Raw genomic sequence first — 14,607 nt, 5'->3', positions numbered from 1 at the left:
AATTCGTGTAAGGATCAGCAGTTACGTGATTGCGAGCGATTATATTTAGTCATGCGTGCATCTTGAACTAATTATATTGTTGAGAACAATTCGATACCGATCACGCCACCCATTGTTTATGGCGTCGCAAATTGTTGACATTAACGTCATCTTAACAATAGAGACAATTTATAATAATAATAATAATTATAATAATAATAAGTCCATTTATACTGCGCCAGATTCCATTCACCAAATTAATGCTCATGACGCTACATAGTTTTAGCAAATAATGCTAATGAAAGGTGAGTAGAGTTGATAGTGCTGTCTGAAAAGGTGTGTTTTCAGATGAGTCTTAGAGGATGCACGCGATGGCGACAGCTTAAGATTAGATGGTAGTTTGTTCCATAGCGAGGAAGCGCAGAACTGGAAAGATCTCTGACCCAAGGTTTTAAGACAATTCTACCAGGATGAGATATGTGTACTTTATATCATAATGGCCACTCGTCAGACACAGCCAGATTGCATCTCACACTTTGAGTAAACATCCTGTATATATGTTTCCTTGTTATGTGCTATTCTGTAAACTGCCACTATGTAGGATGTCACATCTAGCAAACCGGAGATAAATCTACCAGGACGAGGAACACGTACATTGTACAGGGGCGGATACGGGGGGGGGGGGGGGGGGGGGGGGGGCGGATGCACAATTAATATCTATTGTCTGTGGTGGTATTTTTTACAGAAATAAAGAATTTTTTTTCTAAATAAAGGGGGGGGGGGATGCGCACCCCCGCAACCCCCCTCTGTATCCGCCCATGTTGTATCAGTATCGCCACATGTCATACACAGCCAGATGGCATCTCACACTTTGAGTAAACATCCCTAAGAGCTAAGTAACCAATTTCCAAGATGACTTTTAAATCCAGTTTGACATTCATGCACATGACGAGAGATAGTGGACTTTTGTATAAAAATGAATGTATTCCTTTATCAAAATAGCTGTCACAAAACATGATCAATAGTCGCAACATTATGTATTTTCAGGGACGTAAACCAAACGGGGGAGAGAAATGTCCTATGTAATTGAAACACTATACTAAGTGAGTGAGTGAGTTCATATGGTTTTACGCCGCTTTTAGCAATATTCCAGCAATATCACGGCGGGGGACACCAGGAATGGGCTTCACACATAGTACCCATGTCTGGAATCGAACCCGAGTCTTCGGCGTGACGAGCGAATGCTTTAACCACTAGGCTACCCGACCGCCCCCTATATTAAGATATAACAAGAAATGAACCAACCATCAGTGACCATATATGATATTGCAGTTACATTATTATCAATTAAAGTTCTATTAAAATCCCAATATGGTTATGGTAGTGTTTCTTTATAAGGTTTAAATGGGTACAATGTGTGAAGCCCATTGCTGGTGTCCCCCGCCGTGATATTGCTGGAATATTGCTAAAAGCGGCGTAAAACCATACTCAGTCAGTATAAGGTTTAAATGACATATGAAGACCACGTGGAAGCCAAGTTCTATTCTAGTTTAATATATTATAAATTTAAAAACACCATCTACCCAAACTATTTATTTATGTGTTTTAGTCAAGGTGTGAGTCTGAATAGCTTTGCGAGTTGTATTTGAAGTGGAGTAGAACATATTGACACTTTGACCATATCTAGATAGATGTCAGAAACTAACTAAATTGATGTGTTGATTTTATTTATGTTATTATAACCTATTGAGAATTTACAATCATAAACAAATCAGAATTTTGCTTCAGTTGTGTATTTTGATGTTAATTGTAATGGACTCAAACATATTCCAATAAAATATTGGACCTCTAGATCTACAATCTGCTGTGAATAGTAGTTATTTTAATTGTCAATATTGACAGATGAGATAGCATGAGGTGTAATATTTCAACTGAATTAGTATATAAAGGGTGCGTAAATATTTAAAGTGAAGTACAGTTTGATCTGCAGAATCAAAAGAAACAGATAACTCTTTAACCGTCTGTATTTAAATATTTCAACTTCATAAATTGAGATTGAGATTACTATAAACAGAATTATTATTATGAATGTTGTGTAATTCCCATGGGTATTGCAATCATAACTCATTCATTCCCTTTGTTTAATTGTGAAATCCATCTGGTTTTATGTACCCAAACATATTTTGAAACTTTTAGAACAAAATAATTTCTTTTGTGCAAGCAAATGCCATATAATGTATTATGGATTATTAATCATATTAATTTAAATATTAGATGATAGTTGTGCTTACTGTGTCATGATGTTATATTTTGCTATTTTTAACAATCTTTAGAACTTTAGTTATTTTTAATCAAGTCAAGTGATGTGATAATTTTGATAATTTTGATAATTCGATCAAGACGAGAAATAAAAAAAAGTATAAATACATAGACGAATTTGTTCTCATCTTGTGATCTGACAAAGTTAATATTTCCATGAGTAGCACAGCCACAACTCAAAATATCAACATTAGTGAACCACAAGATGAAGATAAACATTTAAAAAAAATGCATGTCTTATTGATATAATATTTTCTTGATCTTCCTGACCTTACTCAGAAAACCACAGTGTCAGTGAGGCTGACTGACAGTAGGTTTGACAAAACGTGATATTTCACCTGATTTTATTTATTATCTTAATTATCTTATTTATTTCTCTCCTGCGAAAGTATGTTTTCAGCATGGTCAGACTAAACAAAGTATTTCAGGATTAAATACATAATACAAATATCAAAACCTGTTTCATTTAAGCAAGAGTGAATTTCTGTGTGACATTGATATAAAGAACTTTCGTACACTCTGTCATCAAATTGATGCATCTGTTATGTTAAAACAGAATATACAGTTTGAGTTTTAGACATCAGATGAATTGATACTTTTAAGGTTGTTCTAAAGTAGCATGTAATTGTATTCACTGTGATTAATTTTCTTAAAATTTCTCTATTTCAGGAGAATATTGTTTTCTGAATAAGCAATATTTTGAGAGAAAGTGAACATGCATTGTTTTGTTCTTAAAAATCATAGAAGTAGGAATATTATTACAATATCATTAAATTATTTATTTCGGGCTCTTGCCTCCAGAGAATCAACACAATCAATATCTACACAGTCTATAGAGTCCACTCTGTTGATTTCCTTTCTTCTCGGAGAAAACTGAAACCATCTCCGGTGATGGAGGTCTGGGGGAGCTTTCTGCTGATAGTGACACACGGGTTACAATGTGCTTCCTGACACGTTTCACTAAAATAGGACGAGGAAGTGAAAAGCCATATTCACTCACCCACCAGCCACATGGCCAATATTTATCAGACTCATGGTGTTTGAATAAAACTATTCTAAAAAAACACATTGGACCATTTGTTAACATGCAAGAAAATTATTTTCTCCTGGAATTTAATTAGGTGCTTTTGACAGACAAAGACACCTGCGCCAAGGCGAAGGACATGCCATGTTCAGTTTTGAAAAGTCTGAATAACTGAAGTAAGCGACAAACAAGCTTACTTTGTGAGAAATAAAGACATGGAAATTTTGGTTTGTTTTTCTTTGTTAAATATGAGAAATACAGATTGTTAGATATGAGGAATACAGATGATTAAGATAGATCCATATCAAGCACTCACTAATATCTGACCATAAGATTAATCACAATTAATCAGAACCAACACATATTTTATTTGCCTGTTCCAGATATAAGAATTGATTTTAGTTATTTGGTTTAAAGATGGTCCAAATTAGAGTAATAGTGATTCGTTAAATGTATTGTCAGGTTTTAGAAACAGAAAATGTTTGGGGATGATATATCAGACAGTTTTTTCCCCGACCACTTTGACATTACATTGCTGACTGAACAGTGAGTGAGTGAGTTGGGTTTAACTCCGCTTTTAACAGTATTCCAGTTATATCACGGCGTGTCAGCTTAATGTGGGAGGAAAGCCCGAAGTGATGCAGGTCTCAGACGTTTACCACTTCGGTGAAACCCACGAGCACGGGTATGGTGCTGACAAACCTAGAAACATAATCGAGGCGAACCGGGATTCGAACCACAATCATAGGTTTCAACTCTGCACAGCGAATCGCGTCGCCTTAGAAGACTGGGCCACACGTGCCCCCGCTGACTGAACAGACTGTGGGAACATTAGTAATTCTCCAAGATGATATGTTATTCCATTTTTAGGGGTAAATTTGAGGTTGGTTGGTTCATAGACCCAGGTAACATACAAAATCATTAACATGTTTGCTGGCAGATAATATTTTCAGATTTTGGTAATATCTGAAAAAAACCTAACCAACATGGACATGATGGATACACTAAGTGAGTGAGTGAGTGAGTATGGTTTTACGCCGCTTTTAGCAATATTCCAGCAATATCACGGCGTGGGACACCAGAAATGGGCTTCACACATTGTACCCATGTCGGGAATCGAACCCGGGTCTTCGGCGTGGCGAGCGAACGCTTTAACCACTAGGCTACCCGACCGCCCCGGATACACTAAGCATGCTGAACCTTTTGTGAGATATTTCAATGATTTAATAATTGAAATCATATTACAATGACATGATTTCAATACTTCCTTCGAAACTTCGATTTTCTCATCACGCTACTTGATAATCTACATGCATGATATGAGGGTATATGTAATTAGTTTTGGATAATTAATAAACAATGTAATATTTACATATATCCAACTTTCAATATAGAGTGTAAATAGACTGTAAATATATATTTGTATATTTATTTTTGAAACTTTATGTAAAGAATACTTTGATATTTTTGTTTGGTCATGAGTATTATGAAATCATTCATGTATATGTATGGACTTTATTATTTAGACCAGACACACTTACTGGTACATTTGAACATCTATTTCACTAACTCTTATCCTGGAGGTTGCCAAATTTAATTTTTGTATTCAACAATACTCGTGTAATTTTGTTTTGTAGATTTGGTGTATGAATAGTTTGGTAGCCAGTGGTTTCGTGATCAGTGTCAAAGAAAGAATATACAAAAGTTTGAAAGAAGACAAGTTAAATTTATTCTTGTCACTCTGAACTGAAGTGTAACAAAATCTATCCACATACCCAGACGGCAAACTTATTTTTTGTTTAGCTCACCGGGTCCGAAAGACCAAGGTGAACTTATGCCATACCGTGGCGTCCGTCGTCCGTCAGTCGTCCATCTGTCGTCCGTACGTCAACATTTGTTTCAAACGACTTCTTCTTCTTCTGAACCACTAAATGGAAATTAACGAAATTTGATTGGAAGAATCCCTAGGTTGTGGGGATTCAAAATTGTACAAATGGTGAGGCTAAAAGGAGTTTATAACTTGGACACAGTTAAGATCCCCACCATATGTACAATTGCTGAGCATTATGAGAGGAATACACATGTGCTACCGGGACTGGCCCTTCTGTTCATCCGTCCGGCACTCCCAAAGGGGTTAGAACCTTGACCATAACATGCAAACCGATATTATCCCAACCCTATAATAAACAGATACATTGTATACATTTGTTTGTTAGGAAGAGAATAATACAATTATGCAAACAGGATTCGCCCTGGGGTCCAGCCTTGCCTCTGGAAACTTAGTTCCTGGATCATAACATGGAAACGGTTCAGATCTTTATGCTACATTTGTATCTAGGGAAATACACGTTCATGCTGTCAGATTTGCCACCCACCCTTTTTAAATGCTGACAGAGTCAAAATTACTAAATATTTGCAGTATTATATATATTTACAATGCAAATGTATATTTTGTCATGAATGCATAAATACAGTAAACTACGGTTATAACGAACTCAAAGGGACTACTATTTTTAGTTCGTTATAACCGTAGTTCGTTATAAGCATATATACAGCATAGCTACAGCAAATAGTCGGGACTAAAAAGTTAGTTCGTTATATCCGCCAGTTCCTTATAAGCGTGTTCGTTATAACCGTAGTTTACTGTATCCCCATGGGCCTCTTGTTTATTAATCTATTGACATCATGATGCTTTCTATTGTTATTCTGAAATCAAACAAATAATTAATTATTGTCCTGCTATGACTAAAAGGAACAGCAAACTTATATTTGGCTTTCAATTTGATGTAATAAATGACACATCACATATTTTAACTTCTTTACAGTGATTGATATATGCTGATTAGTTTATATTTTATTTTGTCTCATTCCATCAACATAATTTGTACCGGTACATTTATTTTATCTTGGTTTGATTACCAAGTTTATTCCTTTTCATCTTATGTTATTTTATCTGTACCCGTATCTGATCAAGACATGTTTATACTATTCAGGATAATTGTTTTAGTTGCCTCCTTTTGGTATACATTTCCCTATCATTATATAGAATTAGGTCAGTGTGTTTGAGAAGTTGATGTTTGTGTCAATTATTATATTTCTTCTATTTCATGTTACATTTATATTTATTCATTTTAAATTTCATTTTAATTTACTTTAAACATATTTCATTGTTCATACATTATTACTTTTGTCATGCACGGGGCAATCTAAATTGCCAATAATCGGTTAAATAAGTAATGTTTGAAGGAAAAGAAAAGTTTTCATTGTACACACTGAATAGAGTTATCGCCCCTTCTGAATATATATTTTTGACACACGAGTTATTTTATGAACTAATTTCATTTGTACATCGTAATATGTTTAGATGAAAACCAAAGCAGAAAAAGCGTCTTATGCCAACTGGACTCATGGCAAAACGATAGTGCGTGGTGCAGCAAACACCACGATGAAACGTGAAATAAACATGATCGAGGATCTCGAGTTCGCCAAGCCACGTGTTGACTGAGCACATAAGCAAAATACACGGACGTGTTTCCTGTTATGCAGTTCATTTACGATACTAAACTTCTGTCCTTGAATATACTATCACATTGTGCCCATATGCCGACTCAGTAATGATAAAACAATCTATTTCGGAAATACGTATCTCGAAATGCATCTTTCGATTCACTTCCGGGATCCTGACAGCAAAATGCGAATTCCAGTGTATTACAGGCATATTTTAGTTGGACCTCAGGGACAAATGTGCAATATCTTCTGTATTAGATACCAAGGATACCATTTTTTGTTTGAAGTGTCCATCAATGAAATGTGGGGACATGGAGCTCCCCCTTCACAACATGCTCTCTGTTCCCTATCAGCTGATGAGACTGACTCTGCATGAGGCTATGCTCTCCAAGCCTCGTTTTCGACCCAAGATGGCGAAAGTGTGAAAAAGATCAAGAGGGGTTGTTAAAGGGACAACAAGATCTTGGGATGATGTGCAGAGATACATTTATTTTGTGACCGTGATAAGTTATTATGATACAATTTTGTTCTGTTTTTTTATTAATGAGCTTGCAGCCCAAATCAAAAGAAATTATGATGATGGTATACAATTACATCCTGAACTTATAAAAATATCTATGTTACTATTTGCAGATGATATAATCATGTTCTCGAGTACTGTAAAAGGTTTACCAACTTTGATAAATCAGCTAGAATTGTACTGTGATACGTGGAAACTTAATGTTAATCTAGATAAGACAAAAATTGTTGTATTTAGCAAAGGAAATACGCTGTCAAAAAACGAAAAGTGGTACTTTCGGGGACAATTACTCCAAACTGAAACCTCATATAAATATCTTGGTGTAATATTTTCAAGTAAATTATCATGGAACCGACATATATGTAATGCAGCAATCCAAGCTAAAAAGATGCTATTGGGCATTTTACAAACGTTTGAACATTTTAGCGAGTGTGCTTATAAATCTTTTTTCAAAATCTTTGACACAAAAATAGCTCCTATTCTTTCCTATGGTTCAGAAATATGGGGTTTTGCAGAGGCTAAAGAAATTGAATCCGTACATTTATACGCATGCAAAAGATTTCTTGGTGTTAAACATAGTACGTCTAACGTAATGGTTTATGGTGAATGTGGTCGCATGCCCTAGTATATATATCACTACTTAAAAATCATAAGATACTGGTTAAAATTACTAAAAATGCCAGTAAGTAGATTGCAAAAAAAATGTTATAATATAATGCTATTGTATGAAAAGAATGGAGATCAAAATTGGGCATACAATGTTAAATGTCTACTGTATAAATGTGGGTATGGTTACATCTGGGAAAACCAATGTTTCTTAGAGAATCATGCCATGTTCATATCGAAAATAAGGCAGACGCTTTTTGACATGTACTTTCAAACATGGAGATCTACTGTAGATGTTTCTAGCAAATGCGAATATTATAGATATTTTAAAATGCAAATATGCGCAGAAAAATATTTAACTGATGTAAATATAAGAAAATGCAGAATATCATTAACACAATTTAGATGCAGCTCACACAGGTTAATGGTTGAAGTTGGCAGGCACAACAAAATACCCAAATGTTTAAGATTATGTAAACAATGTTCTTTAAATGTTGTCGAAGATGAATTTCATTTTCTACTTGTATGTTGTAAATATGATAATTTAAGGAAAAAATATATTGAACAGACATACTATGTACATCCAAATAAATACAAGTTTATCTCTTTAATTTCACATGTGAGCAAAACGGCTATACAAAATCTCTCTCTCTTTATATATCATGCCATGTTATTAAGAAATGAATCCTTGTAACATTCCTAACCGCTTCCACATTGTCATGTATTCTGTACTATGGGCCTGTGGCCTTACAGTTATATATGAATAAACTGATTGATTGATTGATTGATTGATTGATACAATTGGTTACAAGTGCATTAATAACATATTAGCTCAGTAGACCCCTTCTTGATAAAGGACAGTGGCCCCGATTACGTTTCAAGGTTTGTCAGCGCCATACCCATGCTCTTTGGTTTCACCAAAGTGGTAAACGTCGGAGACCTGCATCACTTCAGGCTTTCCTCGCACATTACGCTGGCACACCGTGACATAACTGGAATACTTTTAAAAGCGGCGTTAAACCCAACTCAGTCACGGGTATGGTGCTGACGAACCTAGAAACATAATCGGGGCGAACCGGGATTCGAACCCACAATCAAAGGTTTCTGGCGTTCCCAAGGGACGCAACTCTGCACAACGAATCGCGGCGCCCTAGACGTCTGGGCCACCCGTGCCCCCGTATTTCATATGAAATTATTATGGTATGGCCAACCTACGCTGTTTGTATCTATGTCCAAAGGTCGGGAAAGGGGCAGAAGTTGTCAGTTCAGTGTCTGAAGAGAAATTAAATTTCGATTGCTGGCGCCCTTTTATAGTTGTAAATATATGGTCATGTGGCCCAAAACTGCCCAATCAGAAAACATGCTATGTTACTCAGTATGCAGGAAGGGATCTGCTTTCACAAGAACAACTCATAATTATATAATAACTCAAAATGACCGCAAATTGATTTTCAAAAGTTCGATAACTAGCACTTTGTGGTTCATCAATGCATGACGTGATGACAAAGTGACGTCAATTGTATGACGGGACGTCGTATGGACGTGATTGACATTCGTGACATTACCTGACGGGATAATTCCAGATGTCACGTAATTTCATATGTGCAGCTTATTAAAATCAAGGGATTACTTTTTGGATTTATTGACAAAGGCATCACATATTAATTGAAGTCAGATGCTTTAAATATTAAAGTTGGCATTAATAATAGCAGCCAATGTACAATAGCACTGTGTATGAATACACATAATCGAATCAGAAAGTAGTTCCTTTATGACGAATTCATGTCGTCCTATGGACACCCACGCACACAAGCTCCTTCCCAGCGCTTGACACCTTCGTTACACTCTCGGTAACATCGCTGCCACCAGTGTTGGCGCGGCCATTACAAGAATCTTGAAATTTGCCCTCTAACCCCAAATGTAGTAACGTTGATACTTTTGTTAATGCCTTTGGGAACGCCAATGCAGTTATTTTTCAAAAGGTTTACGACTGACCATATTTCCCAGATGAATTTAACTTTTTGTTTGTTTGATCAGATTGGTTCGAACAGGAAATCACTCAAATCACCGCTTACATACTCAGTATGCCAATTCCATGATTGTTAAAATGAAATAGAAATTCAAATTGATAAACAAAGACAATAATTTAGTTAGGGTTAGAGTATTCGGCGTCACGGCAGTCATCGCTTGTTTATAAGCATATAACGGTCCGTCGGTTGCGAGTTCAACTCCAGGCATGGCTGTAACCACATATCACAGTGTGGAGTTTTGGCTGGTGGCAGCGATAATATTGAGATCTCCGCGAACGGGCTATCGCTGTGGGGAGCTTGCCACATACATGGATATTCAGAATAGTCTTAACATTGTCTACGTCGCTATATAAGTGCAATAATCTTGGACGCGACGTTAAACCCAATTTCACCTTCACCTTAACATTGTCTGAAGAATAGTTTATGATAACTGTTACAACTTCTCACAGAGTATTCTGGTACTCCGACACTTGTCAGGGTATAGATGGACTCGAGGCGTACGTCAGGGACGCGTGTACCCGATCAGGGGAGATAACTCACTTGTTGAAGAACAAGGGCGGGAAATGGTAGTGTCTGGATGTATTTTGACTTAGAAAAACAGACAGTATGTCGATTTTGTGGCATATTACCATTAAAATTGGGTACTCCATTCCATTTTAGTACTTTCTTTGCATTCTATGAATACTGACACTGATACTAAGGAGGTTTCATGAAATAGTCAGCAATGCCTCAGCTACGAAAGCAACCAAGGACAACTAGTGGTCAATAGTGTGAGCATCAATTCGCACAATGGGACTTCGAATAACGACACAGGGACATTTATATCGGTTATGTAAACCTTGGTGACACACATGAGCACAGGTAAGATGCTCACAAACAAGCTAAAGTGAGTGAGTGAGTATGGTTTTACGCCACTTTTAGCAATATTCCAGCAATATCACGGCGGGGGACACCAGAAATGGGCTTCACACATTGTACCCATGTCGGGAATCGAACCCGGGTCTTCGGCGTGACGAGCGAACGCTTTAACCACTAGGCTACCCGACCGCCCCAACAAGCATTACAATCAGGTCAAATTGTATTCCAACCAGTGAGCATCGGATCCTTGGAGCGCTAAGGCACACAACTCATGATTCCGTGTAACTGACATATCAATCTGCAAAGTGTCATATACTACTGGTACAAACATAAGTATTTAGGAGTGTTTGTCTCATCGAGATTAATGGGGTACAAGCTAACTTCCGTCGATGACCAAGTCTTATTTCCGGACACCCGTGAAGATCCGGGATAGAGAATAGGTCTTCAGCAAACCATGTTTGCCGTAAAAGTTGACTATGCTTGTCGTAAGAGACGACTAACGGGACCGGGTGGTCAGGCTTGCTGACTTTGTTGATTCATGTCATCGTATCCCAATTGCGTGGATCGATGCTCATGATATCACTCACTGGTTGTCTGGTCCATACTCGATTATTGACAGACCGCCGTCATATAGCTGGAATATTGCTGAGTGCGGCGTTAAACAAACAAACAAACAAACCAGATGGGTGTCAGTTCCATCTGGAAGATCCCAAGTATCACACTTAGAGTTGGAGACCGCCTCCGTGGTCTTGTGGTAGAGCGTCCGCCCGGAGAGCGGAAGGTCCAGGGTTCGATCCCGGGCCGCGTCATACAAAAAGACGTTAAAAGATTGTACTTGTTGTTACCCTGTCTGGCGCTCGGCATTAAGGGGCTAAAACAAGGACTGGTCGGCTCGGAGTCAGTATACTGAGTCTGAGTGGGGTATTTATGTTAAACTGCGGCATGGTATCTCAGTGAGCTAGCACTATAAATCGGCATCAGTCCGGACTAGTACAAGCAGCCACACACACATACACGTGCATGCACGTCGCTATATAAGTGCAATAATCTTGGACGCGACGTTAAACCCAATTTCACCTCACCTTAGAGTTAGATTATCGAAGCGATGACTTCGGCATGAGCAACACAAGTCCGTCTGAAGTCCACAACTGTTTATTTAGACAACGACTGAAGTGTTACAATCGCAGGCCAGGTCTAAACTCTCTCCCCAGGCCTTCTGTCTGGTCACTTATATACCCAGGGTCGTCAGCTAAAATCCTTTGTTTTATCAACTCCCTGCATCTGGTCAATGGCTTCCCAGTAATCTCCAACTCGGGTGGGGGGCACGGGTGGCCCAGTCGTCTAAGGCGACGCGATTCGCTGTGCAGAGGTGCGTCCCTTGGGCACGCCAGAAACCTATGATTGTGGGTTCGAATCCCGGTTCGCCCCGATTATGTTTCTAGGTTTGTCAGCACCATACCCGTGCTCGTGGGTTTCGCCGAAGTGGTTAACGTCTGAGACCTGCATCACTTCGGGCTTTCCTCCCACATTAAGCTGACACGCCGCGATATAACTCACACACTCACTCATATGAAATGCATAATTGCAGTCACACCTGTCGTCATATGGCGTCAGCGTGGTTTTTGGCGCTTCTTAACGTCTGCTCCCATTGGATGATCACTTATAATCACGCCACCTGACGGCAGATAAGGGGAGATAACGCTTTCCGCTTTTCCCCAGCTTTTCCCCACAGTATTCCAGTTATGTCACGGTGTGCCATCGTAATGTGCGAGGAAAGCCTGAAGTGATGCAGGTCTCCGACGTTTACCACTTTGGTGAAACCCAAGAACATGGGTATAGCGCTGACAAACCTTGAAACGTAATCGGGGCCACTGTCCTTTAACAAGAAGAGGTCTACTGAGCTCATATGTTATTAATGCACTAACCAATTGTATCATAATAACTTATCACGGTCACAAAATAAATGTATCTCTGCACATCATCCCAAGATCTTGTTGTCCCTTAAACAACCCCTCTTGATCTTTTTCACACTTTCCCACATTAAGCTGACACGCCTTGATATAACTGGAATACTGTTAAAAGCGGCGTTAAACCCAACTCACTCACTCACTCCAACTCGGGTATTTCCCGCCTTATATTGATATTAACCCCTATTCCCCGTCTCATATCGATCTTAACCCAGGGAGCCCCGGTCAGTCCCTTTTTGGAGGTGGCTCCTAATCGCCTGATAAAGTCCCTCCGACTCATGACTGCCGGTCAACTCTCATCATAACGGGTTATGTTAATGATTGTCTTGTCGTGGCGACTGTCCGCCACGCGACAACGCTGTCGGCCCATCTGTGGCTGTGACTAGGGGACAAAGGGGACTACGGTTTTCCACTGACCAGTGCATTAGCAGGGGCAGCAATTGGCTTATTTAGTGAGATGCCATCTGGCCTCTCTTTACCCTTGATACATCTCCCCGCTGTGACGTAAGGACGTTTCCATACGTCCTTATGAGTGAGTGAGTGAGTTTGGTTTTACGCCGCTTTTACCATTATCTAGCAATATCACGGCGGGGGACACCAGAAATGGGCTTCACACATTGTACCAATGTCGGGATTCGAACCCGGGTCTTCGGCGTGACGAGCGAACGCTTTAACAACTAGGCTACCCGACCGCCCCACGTCTTTATGAGGGGTCGTAATCAATTGAGCGTGACGACCCTGAGGTTGCATAAATAATAATACATGGAACTGTATGGAAATGGCTGAATCTACATCATACAGGCGTTTGATGTATAAGAATACATAGTACAATGGAATGGACATGATGTGGACCCGTATTTATGAATTATAATCTAATAACATATGTACAAAAATAATACATTCTTCCTACGACATAGTGGTACATGAAGCATTTGCAATGTGTGTGGAGTCCAATGATGTATATGCGACAGGCCATCATTGGTGTGTAGTTGTGTTTTGATAATATTGATACAATGGACATGAATTATAATCTAATAACATATGTACAAAAATAATACATTCTTCTTACGACTTAGTGGTACATGAAGCATTTGCAATGTGTGTGGAGTCCAATGATGTATATGCGACAGGCCATCATTGGTGTGTAGTTGTGTTTGCGGGATCGGCCGGCCATTTTGGAAATTAGGGGTGAAGGGGGCGGTGGGGGTCGGGATCGACACGCCCTTTTTGGTTACTTTGGTAAGGGGTCTGTAAGGGGTAGGGCGGGGGTGAGTGGGTATGGATTGCCTGGTCGGCCCATCGGCAGCTTGCAGTGGGTAACAGAACTCTGATTCTATAAAGTCATGGTTCTATAAATCTCTATAAAGTTATATTCCATGAAGCCATAAAGGATAACAATGCATTAGGGCCATGTCGCTAACTTATTAGAAAACTGTAATTATCTTGGTCATTGTTTAGAACATGTTGTCATTATTTACTCATTGAATGTGCAAGGTGGAACAATACAATCTTAATAATGGATAGGAAATGCATTTTATATAATAGTCCGGACATATGCTGACAAATTGCATTTTATATCTGAAGGGGGCACGGGTGGCCCAGTCTTCTAAGGCGCCGCGATTCGCTGTGCAGAGTTGCGTCCCTTAGGCACGCCAGAAACCTATGATTGTGGGTTCGAATCCCGGTTCGCCCCGATTATGTTTCTAGGTTTGTCAGCACCATGCCCTTGCTCGTGGGTTTCACCGAAGTGGTAAACGTCTAAGACCTGCATCACTTCGGGCTTTCCTCCCACATTAA

This window comes from Haliotis rufescens, unplaced genomic scaffold, assembly GCF_023055435.1.
Source record: "Haliotis rufescens isolate VD_foot unplaced genomic scaffold, xgHalRufe1.0.p SCAF_2, whole genome shotgun sequence".
Lineage (NCBI taxonomy): Eukaryota > Metazoa > Mollusca > Gastropoda > Lepetellida > Haliotidae > Haliotis > Haliotis rufescens.
Note: the sequence above shows the minus strand (reverse complement) of the source record.